The 17,504-nt window shown below is 39.7% G+C and overlaps 1 long non-coding RNA gene and 1 pseudogene across 1 annotated transcript; one reads left to right on the forward strand and one right to left on the reverse strand.

The window, feature by feature from the left end:
* Positions 1 to 1,641: 1,641 nt before the first annotated feature.
* On the forward strand, positions 1,642 to 3,622 carry LOC126591401 (uncharacterized). The gene is made up of 2 exons (XR_007612381.1): positions 1,642 to 2,788; positions 3,284 to 3,622. It is a non-coding gene; the product is annotated as an uncharacterized LOC126591401 (long non-coding RNA).
* A 10,211-nt stretch (positions 3,623 to 13,833) lies between these two features.
* LOC126590270 (uncharacterized) lies at positions 13,834 to 17,504 on the reverse strand (annotated as a pseudogene).

Consider the following 17,504-nt stretch of genomic DNA (forward strand, 5'->3'; position numbering starts at 1 on the left):
AAAAACAATAACTAATAGGGTCGTTATCGGGTCACCCGTAAGAACCCTCTAATAACAGGTCCTTAACGAGTTTACACTTGGATAACCCATTTCAACCCATTAAGAAAAAAAATATTTTGATGATTTAAAGTTAAACTACTAAAAAAACTTACTGTAAAATACAATAAATATAGTGCTTATATTATATATATAGTATGTATTATTGGATTAATATTCATATATATGCTAAAAAAAATTGAGTTTTATTTATTTGTTTTTGTTATGAGAGTTTCTTGTTATCATTACTATGATAAATTTTACTTGACATGTTGTCCAAAATTCAAATCAACTAGTTAGTATTAGTATAGACAAAAAGACAGACTTTCAATTTTAGAGTCAACCGCCTAACAAAGTTATTTACTCTCTTTCATACATCATAATCATAAATGTTTTATCCTCTCAAAAGTGAGATTAAAATATTATAGAATACATTAAAAACATAAAAAAAATCAAAGTAATTTAAAAATATCAAACACAATAAAAAAAAATGTAATATTAATTTACAAGTGCAAAAAATGTGAAAAATATGCAAGCGCTTGTGATCACATCCTCTACGCTTTGAGATGGGTACATCGTTGTTTAAACTTTTAAAATCCTACAAACCCTTGTGAGTAATATTTTTAGGGAAGTTCAAAATAAATAGAAATTCATAATAATTAATCTACAAGTGTGGAAAATGTGAAAGGATATATAAATGCTCGTGATTGCATCCTCCACGCACAGACGAATAGCGTTTTTTTATTTACGATTAATTGAAATATGAGTCGATATCATATAGTTTATAGAGACTTTATAAACTCCAAGCAATAATATCATTAACGATAAAACTCTGAACGTAGTATCAACGATCTGAACCATTCACCTTCCAGCATCCTCCAAAAGATCATGTTTTCAAAAAAGAAAATCTGGAAAGAAAAAAAAAATTGGTGAGAAAAATCGAGCGTAAATGTAAACGACAATCAACGGTTGAATTTCAGTTTATAGTTTATGTACCAACCTGTCCCCAATTTTACAGCTTTATCAATTTTAAAAGTGTGAATTGACCAAAATGCCCCTTGAGGCGAGATTGTTGACTGTCTATTTTGTGACCCATACAAGCTACTATTTTACCGTATTTGTGTAGTACTCTTTACTACGAAAGTGTGGGCATAAGTGGAATCGAAATCGAAGTTACGGTTGAAATTTTATGGAACTACGAACGTGATGATACTTTAGTAATTTTGCATTTTTGATTTTTGGTCCTTGATTATTTTATTATTTTCTTTGAAGATTTTTTTCCTGGTGGGGCCCACTCCCTACTCAAAATTCTCGCGCTCCCGTATCTCTTCTTTCAAACTCTCCCTTCTCTCTCCCTCCTCCCTTACGCTTTCTCTTCCCCCCTTTCTCACTGTGCACACATGGTGCACAAATTTATGATCACCATCACCCACCACCAAGAGCACCATGAGCTTCATTTCATCCTCAACACCCAACCTCACCTCGAGGCTTGAACTTTCTTCCTGATCGTTGGGATTGAAACTCAATCGAGCCGTGACTTTTTCGGCCAAACCACATCGAGTTAGCCATCGAGAAAGGTACCATTCTCTTCGTCACATCGAGTTATTAAGCTTTGCAAATTGGCCAGATATTCGGCAAGAAATTCTAGATTCCGGTGAGGTTCTTAGCGGCCCGCGATCGGAGTCCATTTTTGACATCCATTTAGTGAAATTCCAAAGTTTTAACGTAGTTGACTGCCTCGACTGCTCGGTTGACTTTTTGGAGTTGACCATTGACTTTTCGTTGACTTTTCACGAAAATTGCTCAGGACCCTTTTTAGCGTATTTTGACGCCCTGATTCCAAATATGCACTCTGTTTTCCTAAATTTAATTGTTTTAGTTGAGTTTTACTAATGGGTCCCAATATTATACTTAGGTGTGATCACTATCGGAGACTCCGACTTTCCTAATTCGAACAACCGCGACCTCACAAGTATCTATGAGTGGGTCTTTGCTTTTAAATATTATATATTTATTTAGTTTCCATTTATTTATTTGATAAAGAATTTTCTACTTTACGCCTAGATTAGATTAACATTTAAAAGAATTAGTGCATTGACGAAATATATGAAATTGTTTTGAATCCTGCGGGATGCACAGGTATGCGTACTATTATGGGATGCCTTAATTATATTTGCGGCCATGAATAGTGTTATGTTGACTAGAATTATCGATTTACCTTTACATGATCATAATTATGTCATCCGCTCATCGTGTTCTACACTAGTGTTAGTACTCGCTAGGGCCAGGGCTAGTCTTCACGTGTATGTTCAAATCGCACCATACGCTCACTTTGGATCCATTGTAGGTGCCAATCATGTCCTAGATTGCTATACACAGTCCTGTTCATGTCAAAATACCTCTGCATAAACTTGTGTGTCAGTATACATTGATGAGCACCTGTTCGTATATGTTCGTTTATTCGAGATATTGTGATTACCGGATGTTATGTGTTTATTTACGAAATATTATGAAGTATTGCATTTTCGATGATATTATTTACTGTAAGTATTTTCATACTATATGTAGTATGCTATGTTTGGAAACTATACTTGTTTTACGGCGAGGGATTATTACGTTTTCAAAAGGTTTTACAAAGCTTCATTTTTAGGCCCACTCACCCTTGGCTTTTGCCCCTCCAGGTTTTAGTTATAAAGCTTTCGTGTCGACGAGGATTCATGGCAAATGTTGGTATAGGAGATTACTTCCGATGGTATAACTCTTATTTTACTTTTACTATGCCTTACTTATGCTCTGACATCATGTGTGAATTGGGTTCAATCTAGCTCACATGTGCACTTTTGCATTTAGGCACTTTTAGGTTTAAATTCATTCACATTTTCCACCTCCCTACACTTTATGGCCTCGTTACATTCCGAGTATCGGGCAACATAGCTCGATTCGAAGTCCAAGTGGACATTCCAGGTCAGGATGTGTTAGTTTATGTGATTATAGTGGCGATTTTCGAAGTTGAGCTCTTTACAAAAGTTGTAAAGCGTATCATTACAAGCGTTTATATATATATATATATATATTTTTTTTTTTTTTCATAATTCTTCATTAATTAATATTTATGTAATACTTGAAAGAGAAATATGTGTTTATGTTTTCAAGTAATATTTATGTGACAATGTAGTATGTTATACTAATTTAGTATGATGTTTTTCATTTGATTATTTATTGGTTTAAAATATATTTTCTGTAAAAGGTAACGAGTCAAATCATATTACCCGTTAATATTAACGGGTCGAGTTCGGATCCGGTCATATTACTCGTACATTTTAACTGGTGTTACACGACTTGACCTGTTAAAATATCGAGTACGACACAAAAACAATATGAATACGGAAAACATGACACTAACTGAGCATCAAGTTCATTCCTGAGATTTTTGTTATTATATATGTTAAGTTTTTCACTAGCTTTGACGTGTGCAAACTCTTGACAATTATAAAGGTCATCTTTGTCAAAATTTAGGAAATTAGTATGTAAATATAAAACCATCATAATTGCTTTCTTATAATTCAAAGTTGAAAGAATTCATGTAGGTGTATAATGTTTATTCACTACCAAAAAAAAAAAACCCCCTTTCCCGATGTAAGCCTTTCGTCGGGCCAAATAAGCTTTAGTTGCCTAACATTTAGTCCGATTGAACTTTGTCGAACAAAATTAGTCGCCCAGACAATGTTAATCCAAGTTTGGGCCAACGAATTTTAGAAGTCGTGTTTGCCGAGCGAAACTACCGACGAAAATGTCGTCTAGCAAAACGCGTTGACCAACTTGGCCAAATGAAGATAACATGGTCGACAAAAGGTTTTCATTAGTCAACATTGTATTTTATGCACATAAAAAAAAATTAAAAGAAGGTTTGCCCAACGTCTTTTTGTCGGGCAATAAAGAAAATAAATAAATAATCACAAAATACATTCTCGACGAATGTATTGGTAGGGCAAAATATTTATTTATTTTTTTAATTAATAACATAAATTGTATTTCATTGACATTAATTAATTAAAATCTTAAAAGATATCATAATAAAAATATTTAATTATATTAAAACTGAAATGTTCATACAATAATATTAAAACTGAAGAAAAAAAAATTACTCTAAGTGGCGCATTGGGTCAATGTAGAACTGCTTCAATTTAGAAGACATCCATCTCCAGAAATTACAAGCTCTGAAAATGATTGCGAGTTAGTGCTACTCGTCCATCCTTTCCACATAATCTGGGGGGATGAATCAGAGCTTCATCATGAGATGCAAAAGTCTCGTAGTTGTGGAGCAAAAAATAATCACAAGGAGACACGTGGTTTTTTAGGTAAAAGAGGACAAAAATAACCTTGAGGTATAACGGGATTCCTATGCGCAAGTAGCGGGCAATCATCCTTAACCAAGGCAAAAATGCTCCAAAAAGGTAACTAATTCCAAATTATCTCATCCATCCTCATTTAAGGTAATTCCCAAAACCTAATTTATTCCATTTAGCTAATCAATTAGCTAAATAATATTTAGCTAAATAATATATTCCTTTCATATTTCCTAAAATCTTCCTTTAAAATCATAATAATTGACTAATTAAGGGATTAATTCCTAATCAATTCCTTAATTGTCAATTAAAACATCCATTCAACCCCAAAAACAAGTGAAGGGCCGGCCACCTATTGTTAGAAAAGGAATTGGCCATGTTTTGTTTATCTCTTGATATTTGCCCATTTCATCCCATTAATTAGCTAATTCATTTGGTAATAATTTTAGTTTGCCAAATTAATTAGTCAATTAATCACATAACTCCCAAAATCATCTTAAATCATGAACAAAACCCACAAACAAGGCTATGTGGCCGGTCCTCTCTCACCCTAAGAGGCCGGCCAATCCTCTATAAAAAGCCCCACATTTCTCACCAAAACCTAGTGGCAACTCTTGCTAAAATTCTCTAGAATTCTCAAACACTTTTTCTCTCTAAATTCTAACTTTGGCATCGGAGGTTCTTCGGCCAAAGCCCCCCCCCATTTATCGTGGGCGCGTGAGGCTCTTGGCCTTGACCTAAGGTGTTAATTGTTTTGTAGGTGCAATTTTGTCCAAGATCAAGGAAGAAGAAATTTGCATCCACAAATTGGTGCTTTCATTAAGAGTTGAAATCCATACTCGTAGAAGACTCTCGCACAAAAAGGTTTTTTCTTTATTTTCTAGTCCATTTGAATATTTTTCATACGTTCTTATTATTAGAATTTTTTACTTGCAAAGGTTCTTTGATAAAACATATAAGCAAAATATAATGGCTAGAAATTTAGAAAATTCCACAAGTGAAAATTCTAATGTTCAAGAAATGGGATTGCGGAGATCCGTAAGGCTAAATGCGACAATAAGTGGAGTAGCACCACCACCACGAGTTTCCACCACGGGAACCACCATGGTGGCTACCTCAGTAGCCACCCGTGGCGAGGTCCATGGTGCCTTCACCATGGCCCGAGCCGTGCCATCCAAGGCTCACGGCACCAAGGCCACGGCCCAAGCCGTGCCATCCAAGTTTGCATGGGCCCGAGCCCAAGCCTCACATTCGCATGCATCACATACTAAGCAGCCCATTCCCGTGGCCCAGCCTGCTCCCGTCGAGCAGCCCACTCTCACTGCCTAACCTGCTCCTGCCGAGCAACCTGCTTTCGTGACCCAGCCTACTCCCGACGAACAGCTCACTCCCGTGGCCCAGCCTGCTCCAGTCGAGCAACCCACTCTCACGGCCTAACCTGCTCCTGCCGAGCAGCCTACTTTCATGACCCAGCCTGCTCCCGACGAGCAGCTCACTTATGTGGCCCAGCGTGCTCCAGTCGAGTAGCCCACTTTCACGACCCAGCCTGCTCTCGTGGCCCAGCCTGCTCCCGTGGCTTTCCAAGCAGCCCAAGTCGGCCCAAGACTATCTCAACCATCTAGACCTACCATCGAGCCAGGGGCATTCTCACCACATTTTTTCACGGATTTGACATTTCCCAACTCAAATCTCGCGCCTAGAGTCTACCACCCTTCCACTGCCCAATGAGGCGCATTCCTTCCAAGGTCTTCCAATCCAAATGGTGAACAACACTTGTATAGACAAGTCATAGAGTTGACGATCACCCTTACACAACAGACAGCCTTGGTGAATCAACTTTTGCAACGCATCGGGATCCAACGTGCCCCGGACGAGGTATCCCGAAGTAGGACAAGGGCAGACGAACCTTTCCAGCAATGTCCCGGTAAGCAGCCACTTGACCAGCCACGAGCCGAACGTTCAGGCAGTGTATATTCTCGATTGGGCCCCCGAGATAGCGTATACTCCCGTCTTAGCGAGCGAATGAGCGTGCACTCTCGACTAGGCCCACAGATGAGCATACATTCACGGTTGGGGTCACACTCCGATAATCAACATGAGCAACCTTCCGGGCAAAGTGTCCATTCGCAGCTAAGCCCACAAGGAGCATCATCCACCTCACATCAGAGTAGGCAGCACGACGGATGAAGAGAAGTAGTCACTCAATCCAGCTCAAGTTCAACCAGCAGCCTGCGAAGAACTCGCTCGCCTGCTAGGAACACACCACATGCACTGTATCCACAGCATAGACGAGCCAAACACATGGAAGATCAGCCTAGACCAGCAAGTCATTGCTGGAGGCAGCCGAGAGCTCCGCTACCCCAACAAAGGCAAATTCAGGAAGAAGTAGAGAGACTGTTGACCAAGCGATTACATGATTTCCAACGCAACGAGGTCACCGACGAGGCACTACGACGGAACATGACCAACATAAGCAAGTCACCCTTAACGGACGAGATCGAGCAGGCAGAGCCTCTACGCGAGTTTAGCATGCCACATTTCACATCTTTCAAAGGGGATGAAGACCAGGATAGACACTTAAAGTGCTACCGAAGCGCCATGATCCTTTATCGAAACAACGATGATCTCATGTGCAAGATATTCGCCACCACTTTACAAGGCGAGGCGCAAGATTAGTTCTACACCCTGCCGCCACAATCCATTCAAAATTTCTACGAACTTTCTTTGGTTTTCACCAAAGAATATTCATCCTATCGCTCGATCAAAAAGAAATCTGACCATTTGTTCGACGTCAAGAAGAACCCAAAGGAGTCGTTTCGTGACCATGTGAGGAGGTTCAAAGTAGAGAAGGCAAAAATAGTCGGATGCAACGACTCAATAGCTAGAGCAACCTTCCAAAAAGGCCTTCCAGCAGACCACCCGCTATTCGAAAAATTGATCATGAAATAATATCTAACTCTGGCAGACTCTTTTGCTTTGGCAGAGAAGCATGCACTTTGGGATGAGGCTCGCCAATGCACATTCAAGGACTTGAAGAAGTACCTGACATCACCTCCCTAGAAGCAATGGAGAACTTATTCGCATGTTTGACGGTATTTAAAGTAGCAATAAGCTCTACCATCATGCGAGAAGAGTTGGGGGCCCGACTACCTGTATTCTACAGTTCAAAAGCTCTCCTCGATGCTATTAAAAATTCAAAAGCTAACTTTGGCGATAGTTGTTGTAACCCAAAAGCTTAAGTTTTATCTTCAAAACGCACGCAGTCATCATCATGACGCACTATTCCGTCAAATCCAAACCCATGACGATCACAGTTCAGACGGACATAGAGCGCTTCATATGAAGGAGCATCATTTGCCAATTTGGCATCCCTTAATCCATCGTCACCAACAAACGGCCCGCAATTCATGGGCAAAGATTTGGCGAAGTTTTTCCAAAAATATGGCATCAAGTAGCATATGTCTACGCCAAGATATCCTCAAGGAAATAGGCGGGCCAAAGCATCCACTAAGATGATCCTCGACTACCACAAGAAATCCCTCACCAATAAGAAAAGAAAATGGCCAGACGAACTCCATAGATGTTTATGGGCATATCGCACCACCAAAAGACGAGCAACCGAAAGTAGATGGCCACAAGCTTAAATCTGGCATAGGAGAAGTGCGAGCAGACTATCACCCGCATCGCAGCTTACCAGCAGCAGTTCTTCTCCAGCCACAACAAAAGGGCCAAGATCCGGCAGTTCTAGCCTAGAGATCTAGTCCTAAGAAAAGCCTTCATCACTGCCAACAGATAAGGCTTCAAAAAGATGAATCTCATCCGGGAAGGTCTGTATAAGATTAGCAGAGTATGCAACAAGAGTAATTACACAACGAAAAAAAGATCGAAAAGCAGTGGAATGCCTACAATCTGAAGAGGTACCATGTGTGACCTCCCACTACATCAAAGCCCGAAGACTCAAGAAGCTCGATGGGCACCACCACACAAGCTGAGGACTATCCAGTTGTTATGCAGTTTCTACCTTACAGCTAAGTTCTCGTTCGTATCACTCGTTTTTCAATGAGGAATTTAAAAGTAATCACAACTTGGCTCGACTGCATGCTTACAACAACTAATCACTCCTACACTTCAAAATAAGACTGCGCCCTTCTTAAGGACTGACCGCAGGAATTGCGCCCCCCGAGGGACCAACCATGCTCTCCAGTGCGACAGGGTAAACCAATTCCTCGACACCTATATGGGTTAGCTTTCCAAGACGGGAGGATAAACTTTACACTCCAAATATCCAGACGTGGATGAGCCTGGCTACCCTAGTATAACTAGATGCACGATGGCTTACGCCGGGATTCCTAAAAGTAGCCACAATGGTCTTTTTCAAGGCTTAGCTAACTGAAGGATTTTGGGTCTCTTGGCCTAATCCATGGGGAACCGGGCCCTAGAGACGGAGGGGGCACATTATGCAGTACACCCTACAGACGGCTGCACTGAAACCCTAAAGCTGTTACCGAGTGCACTAAGGTAGCCTACGGATTCTGGAAGACTGCCTACGGCTTGCCCTTCGAGCAGTAAAACCATGCTAGACTTATACAACCGCACATTCTTGTGAAATGTTAAACAAGTTAGCACGCATATATGAAGTTTTATCCACTGCCGACATGCTACGTAGTTGATAAGCTTCACCTCTGCCAAGCGCGGAACAACATACACCAAGTCCTAAAGTGTTGTGATACTTGCTACGCAACCTACGAAATTTGAGAAAGTCAAGTTAACAGCCTAGTGGTTACGCGGACTTGTCTACTTCTGTAAGTAAGGCATTCGGCTGCCAACCCTATGGCTAACAACTTTGCTAAGTTCTACACCAACACCTACGGCTGCATAGGCTACGCGGGCTTGTCTGCTTATAAAAAAGTAGCATGCCTGCCACTAGTTTATCAAGTCTAAAGGTTATGGCATGAACAAAAGAAGCGAAGATGAAGAAAAACGAAGGAAAACATGTTTATAAACAACTAGCAAAGGCCGAATGAGTTCAAGCAAAATAAGAGCTACAAGGAAAAACAAATAAAATCCTAAAGGCTACCTAGAAGACTATAGCAGCTTGGACATCCCACGACTACTCGATCGCCACACCTTCAGCAGCCGCGATGCTCTTAGCAGCGGTATCATCCGACGCTTCACCCTGGCTGCCCCAGCCTGGGCACTAACTTCTCCAACTACTTCACCAATGGAAGCCTCAAAAGTAAAATCAAGCAAGTCTTCCAGAGAAATAGAGAAGGTCTCGAAACCCCGAGCCCAGCCTTTTCACCTTTCAGCTGCTCATCCTCCTCGAGCAGACCAACATGGATGCTCTGCAGCTCATCCACTTCCTTCTTCAGACTTTCGTTGATCTTCAGTATGCTTTGAAGCTCCAACACTTGGGGTTCAAGCCTATCGATGATTCTCTTGAAGTGGATCATTTGGTTATAAGCAGCAATCAACTCTTCATCCTTTGCAGTAGAACGAAGCTCAGAAACGACATGCTTAAGATCTTGAATCTAAGGTATGTGACATCCGATCTCCTTCTCTGCACTTTCATGCTTAACTTGGATCGCGTCAAGCCTAATCTTCAAGTCAACGATCTCTTGGCGAGCGGTCTTAAGCTGCAAAGAAGTGGGGGCAGAAATATTAGACCCTTTCAAAGCAACGAGCTCAGAATCTGCCATAGTATTTGCCATCTCCTTAGCAGCCTTGCTATATCTGCATCACAGCAAGCAAAGCAGTCTTTCTATATTGGGTCGTATGCTTCGCAAACGAGCTTGGGAAAACAACCCTTCTGACGCCATCAACAAACTTGGCACAAACGTCCATGTTTTCAAGAGATCTGGTTTCAAAAGCACATAAATCTCAGCAACCTCCCCAGAAGCAGGTTTAGTGGATTTCTCACAGCTGCTTATGCGAGCAGTCTCCTCATTCCCAGCAGGCGAATCAGTCTCAACAGCATAAGGAATAGGCATTGGCGCCACTTTAGCAGCAGAGTCCACCTTATCGCTTTTCATAATGGCAAGCCTCTCCAAAGGTGAACCAGACTTAGCTCCTAATAGACGTCTTGGTACAAAATTTGGCACTAGGGGCATGACAGGACCTTTATGCCGAACAATCCTATCAGCAATCGTACTAGCCATTCTTGACATGGCAGGTGCCACATGCTCAGATCTAGCAGCCTCATTTTCGTCCCCTTGGAAAAAGTCAAGTCAATCACAAGCCTGGAGGCAGTTGGCGAACCCGCGCAAGTAGCGAAAGAAGTCTTTGGTTTTTTCTCAACCGGCATCTCTTAAGCAGGCAGGAAAGATCCATTTTCCCACCTTCACTTGCAGCAGGACCACAACAGTGATTGGACGAGCCAATGCATCTGCCTTGATCCTATTCACCTCCTCTTTTGGGAGCAGCCCATGTTTCTCCTGACGAAGAGAGTTAAAGTAGCCAACACCATTTGTGGTACCTAGCAGGGGAGTTCAACCCAACATTCCAGCAGCTCATGAGGCCCGCAACCTCTTCATTTCTCTCAGTCACCGGTCTAGCTCGCGTCATGTCCAAAAGCCTAAAAGGACATGAGCCATGTGACTCGCCTAGCATTGCGCCCCAGCGCTACAATCCGCAGCCCCAGCTGCACAAGCTACCCTTGGCTTTAGCCAAGTCGAGCAACCCAAGTAGTGGTCCCTGCCACGACACCTCATCGGCCTATGCCAAGCCGACTTCTAGCCCCTGCCAGCCGATGCACCACACCACCCCGATGGCTGCCCCGCAATAGCATTATCCAAGAAGAAGAAAAGGAAAATTAAATTTTTCTTACCTTGGTGCGGCGAGGAGAAGATGAAAAAAGCAATGAAAGACAGTCATTTGCACGGGCAAGTGTAGAAGATTGCTAGAGGAGGGGAAACAAATATCCTCTAGCTTTCTCTCTCTTGTAGGGTAGAATAAATTGCTCTCCAAAGTTGATTTGATAACCCACTTAAGGTGGACTTAAATAGGCTTTCAGAGAAGTTTATTTCCCTTTCCTAGAAAGACCTAATTTCCAATTAAAGATGGAATCTACATTAAAATAGGAAGCAATCCTACGTTTCCTAAAGCAAGAAGATTTTTGCACCTGCTACCCTTTCCTACGAGCAGCCCAACAGGTGTGGGGACATTTGTGGAGCCAAAAATAATCACAAGGAGACACGTGGTTTTTTGGGTAAAAGAGGACAAAAATACCCTTGAGGTATAACGGGATTCCTACGCGCAAGTAGCGGGCAATCATCCTTAACCAAGTCAAAAATGCTCCAAAAAGGTAACCAATTCCAAATTATCTCATCCATCCTCATTTAAGGTAATTGCCAAAACCTAATTTATTCCATTTAGCTAATCAATTAGCTAAATAATATATTCCTTTCATATTTCCTAAAATCTTCCTTTAAAATCATAATAATTGACTAATTAAGGGATTAATTCCTAATCAATTCCTTAATTGTCAATTAAAACATCCATTCAACCCCAAAAATAAGTGAAGGGCCGGCCACCTATTGTTAGAAAAGGAATTGGCCATGTTTTGTTTATCTCTTGATATTTGCCCATTTCATCCCATTAATTAGCTAATTCATTTGGTAATAATTTTATTTTGCCAAATTAATTAGTCAATTAATCACATAACTCCCAAAATCATCTTAAATCATGAACAAAACCCACAAACAAGGCTATGTGGCCGGTCCTCTCTAACCCGAAGAGGCCGGCCACTCCTCTATAAAAAGCCCCACATTTCTCACCAAAACCTAGTGGCAACTCTTGCTAAAATTCTCTAGAATTCTCAAATACTTTTTCTCTCTAAATTCTAACTTTGGCATCGGAGGTTCTTCGGCCAAAGCCCCTCCCCCCCCCCCCCCCATTTATCATGGGCGCGTGAGGCTTTTGGCCTTCACCTAAGTTGTTAATTGTTTTGTAAGTGCAATTTTGTCCAAGATCAAGGAGGAAGAAATTTGCATCCACAGTAGTAGTTGTGCAGCTCATGCATCTGCTTCTCAAACCGATAAGTCCACAACCAAGTTATGTAGTCGAACATACATGGCTAGGACAGGTCGATCTTAAAGTTGTCCTCAAATAGACAAAATACAAGTGTTAGTTTAAAAAATACATTGAATAAGTAAAACTAATTAAATATTAATTATAAAAAAATAAAAAAAAACTTATTGAGACAATGCCATCATCGCCTCCTTCACCTCAGGGGGCAAGCTTCTTCCATTTAGAGGCTTTCATGGGGTACTTGGTGCAGATGATGGCTTCTATCTCGCAACTCAACCGCATGTTGACTTCGATGTTTGCACGCATATGTCGTGGACCATAAGGTAGCGTTTGGTATGCAGACGGGACGAAACAGAACGGGAAAGGATGGGACAGAATAGTGGTTCCATGTTATGTTTGGTATGCGCAGGACAGAATGGGAGAGTTGTTCCGTTCTACGTTTGGTGCGCAGGACGGAGAACGGAACTAAAATATTAAAATGACTAATTTACCCCTATTCCGTCTGTTGTTTGGTAAAGGCTTGGGACGGGACGAAACAATTTTTTTTTCTTCTTGCTGCTACTAACCTATGATATATTTTGTACACTATACTTGGACTTTCATGTGTTCATATATTCGTACTGTGTATAACAAAAAACAAGAGACATGTATTTGTTCTTTATGTAGCTCATATAATTAATTTAGTGGGATAATACGTGAATTAATTTTAAGTGATTTAAAAAAATAATAGGGTGAGAGCATGCCATTGGCTTGGCACATGGCAGTGTAGCCACAAGTAGAAATGCGTAAGCATTCATGCCAACCTTAATGAAGCTAACTAATCTTTGTTGATTAAAAGTTTATTCTGATTTTTCCCACAATATGTATATGGTTACGTATATGTGTAGATTTTCTAGATTAAAGTTTCAATGTATATTTCATGTATATTTGTACAAGAGTGAGTCCGGGTATATATGAGAAGAGAGAAGGAAAAGAGATGGGAAGGATGCTGTAGCAAGCAGCCGACAAGAAAGAAAAAGGCATGTTGCCTACCTAATGTAAACCTTACACAAAGACATTACCCCAATCAGTCTCCTCCCTTAAATCAAGGGATAAGTGATTTACATAGCCTTACCCTAAAGATTACAATGAGCCTTACCCTAGAGATTTACCCTAAGGGTCACCTTGGTAGTAGACTCCATATGCAGCATCAGTCATATGCAGCATCACTGATGCAGCATCACAACAATATGTGATGAATTAGATATGAAGTGGTTAGTGTGGTAGAACAACCGTTGATGCAATGACTATGTTGGAATCTTTGACACAATCTGCTTTCATCTCTTCGTCATCACATTGAAATGAAAATTTTGTCAAACAATATGTATAGTATAAGTTGAGTTGTGAGACAATTGGATATCTATGGCAATGGTTGTCATGCAAGGATGAAAAATATATAAGTTTAATAATAATATCTTACTAAAGCAATAACCATGAAATATCTAGAACTTAAACATGAAATCCTAAATTAAACATTCGTCCTGACTTAAGAAAAAAAAAAAAGAAAGATAATGTCTTACTAAACCCCAGAAGTTGATATAGTTCATATCATACTAAACCCCCTAATGCTCAGAGGCCATCCATAAAAATCTTAATGAAATCTGCCTTGTGTGAGTCATCCAAGGTACACCAAATACGCATCAGATTAATATCTTTCACTAACTTCATTGAAATTTTTAGCACCTAATCGTAGGAGACCCATGGCCTGAAGCTCAGAAGGTAACCTGGCTTTCGCTTCTCCGAAAGTAAAACTTTCACCTAAATTCTTCATTTCAATAACTGCTTTATCCCAATGTTCCGGATAACAGCTACAATATTTGCATCGGCATCATTCTTATTCCTCTTCCTCTTCTTAATAGGTTGAGATGCACTGGATGTACCAACAGAAGGAGATGGGGTAGGTGAAGTCGGAGGCATCTCAGAGGTCTCATTGCAATCCTCATTTTCCAACCCTATATTTTCGATTGCATCTGTTGCTGATTCAGCCATACTACCAGTGACTCGGTCTCTCCCAAACACCATACACAAGTGTGGATACAACGGAAATGGCTTATTTAGTTTGCAAGATGCATTAGGATGTTTCTACAATAAGAACCCAAAGAAATCAAAGTTATGACTTTTAAAGCAACTAATTGAAAAAGAATAAGAAACAAAATGTACCTTCACCCACAACTGTAGTACATCATCACTATCCACAACAACACATTTTTTCTCGTCATCCCAACCAAATCCACTGGTATTCATCATGTCATATGCAGAGGAATACTTTTCTTTCAAACGCTTCAACTTGTTTTGTATATGCTTCGATTCTATATTCATGCCCGAAATCATCTCCCTCATCTTGGTGGCAACCATTACAAATGTACCAGCCTTAAAACTGCAAGTCTCACACCTCACACCATCAGCAACCATCTCCTCAAGGATGGTAAGCAGTACATCCTCCTCATGATCAATCCAATTAAATTACGTGAGGTGGCCATATAATCTATCAAAGAAGCCATAATATTACATATGTAAAACAAAGAAACATATTGTTAGTGGAGCAAACATGATGCAATTAAGTTAATATCTGCCTACAGCTTTTTACAAAGCTAAAGTACTTCCTAGTGGAAAAGGTAATCCAATGAACAATATATATGATCAATTAAAAAGCAAATTCTAATAATTTTTGGCATGTGGGTGAAATCAAATTCGAATATTTATGAAAGCAAACAATGTTAGTATATTGTGATTAGATCAGACGCATTCAGCAAAAAAAAGACACCAGGCTTTATCAGCCATAACATCCAGATAACTCCCAATTACTACATTACAAATTCAAGTCTACTTATTTCGATACACCCTTTTCCAATCGAAACATAAACTCAATACACATACCCCAAATGGGACAAACGGTACTAACTCATCTAGCATCTTTGCAAGCACTTGTAGTTGTTGGGAATAATTCCAGCAGTATTCTCCCAATTATTAGCTAGTAAGACAACTTACAGCAAGTAAGAAGGGACTAAAATGAAGAAATGAAAAGGCCATTGCAACTAGCGTTTTTTTTGTCTTCTATATTCATATGCTTGATTCTACAATATGAAGAAATGAAAAGGCCATTGCAATCAGTTTGTTGCAAGTTATTTTGCTAAATGTTTATTCTATGTCTTTTACTTTATTGTTAGTATTTTCTTCTTGCTGATAATTTGAGGAGTTACAAACGTATAAAGCTATCAATCTATGTTACGAATTGCAAGTTTAAGATATCTCATGCTGAATTCTAATGTATTACTGATCAGTAGAAAAAGTTGTGCATAATTGAAGAGTATCATGCAATTCCTTCTTATAATCTAAAACATTGGAAATTTTATCATACAATTAAAGAATCACCATGCGAAAATAACTCATTCCAGCAAATAAAAAACAATAACAAACATCTCAATAGTATTGATGTTACAAATTTTCAAGCCAATTACAACAACTAAATTGAGTCCACATCTCAATAAAAGACAATTACAACAACTACCATGTCAACCAATTTTCAAGCCCTCCTTCCTCTCCACTCATCATATATTTCTCTTGCAAGATAATCCCTCCATTGAGTCCATGTATGGCTTGACTCAATGGTTTCAATGTAGGCTAATACTTTTGGTAAATCTTCCCCTATAGGTAATTCATCAAATGCAAGCCTTGCATTTTCCTCAGGATCAACCGCCATATACATTCTGATAAAATTATGAAGTAAACTACATGCGGTGATCATTCGTCCATGAATCTTGATTGGATAATGGGAAGAACTTCGCAAGATAGCCCTACGTCTTTTGAGGATGCCAAAACATCTTTCAATGACATTCTTAGCACGTGAGTGTTTCATATTAAAATATTCTTCATGATTCCTAGGTGCACGTGAATTGTCTTCCCACCCTTGCAAATGGTATCTAGTGCCTCTATACGGTGCCAAAAAACCCTCACCATTCATATATCCAGAATCAACCAAATAGTATGTACCTATATTAGTTGATAATAAATTTTAGTTGTTGGCCAACAAAGGTAAGGAAGAATACTAGGTACTTGTCTATCTTACCAGTTGGGACCTTGAGGCCATTAGCTCTAGTAACAGCGTCACCTAGAATTCTCGAATCGGTAGCTGAACCCTCCCAACCAGATAACACATATACGAATTTAAGGTTGTGTGTGCATTCACCTAACACATTAGTTGCTATATGACCCTTCCTTGTTCTATATCATGGTCTATCGACATCAGGCACAGTGACCACTATGTATGTTCCATCTAACGCTCCTAAGCAACCCTAGACAAAAGAAAAACTTATATTAATTAGCAACTACAAATAATTATGTTATTAATGATTTTACTATGATGCTTACCTTAAAGCATTTCCATCTCGATTCCGTGCAATCTTCTGGGATAGGGGTTGGTTTTGCAAACAACACGTCTTGCAAACTGAGCAACGCACGCAATACTCTGTGGATATACCGACTAATTATGAAATCCCGTTCCTGGATTTCAGTATTATAATCTACATATTTTTATTATTGAGATTTTATATTATTTTTGAGAAATTATATTAATTTATTTGGATTTAGATTTTAATTAAATTAGTTACGAAGTTTGAAGTTTGGAAGGTAATTATCAAAAATTCGTTGACCCTTTGAGATCACAAGTAACGTTTTCGAATAGGTCTCGGAGCTATGAGCGCATAGGCGAAAGCCGTTTGTGAGTCCGAGTTATAACGGTATAGTTACGGACGTTTGAAGTTGTGAACTATAGATTGTAGGAATTATGTAATTCTCACATGTGGGTTAAAGGTTAAGGGAGTTTAATAAAAGCGGGAGAGACCAATTACAAAGTGGGGAATTTTCTGAAAAAAAAGAAGGAAGGAGGGGTCTGATTTTTTGACCCGTTTTGGGGCGTTTTCGACCTATAAAACCACAAACTTGACCCGCTTGTATCTCCTTCATTCGATCACCGTTTTGGGTGATCTTGGTGTCCATGGAAAGCTCTTGACAAGTCCTACAACTCTGTAGTGTTAGATTTTCCATTTTCTTATCCAT

The sequence above is a fragment of the Malus sylvestris genome, chromosome 11, assembly GCF_916048215.2.
Source record: "Malus sylvestris chromosome 11, drMalSylv7.2, whole genome shotgun sequence".
NCBI lineage: Eukaryota > Viridiplantae > Streptophyta > Magnoliopsida > Rosales > Rosaceae > Malus > Malus sylvestris.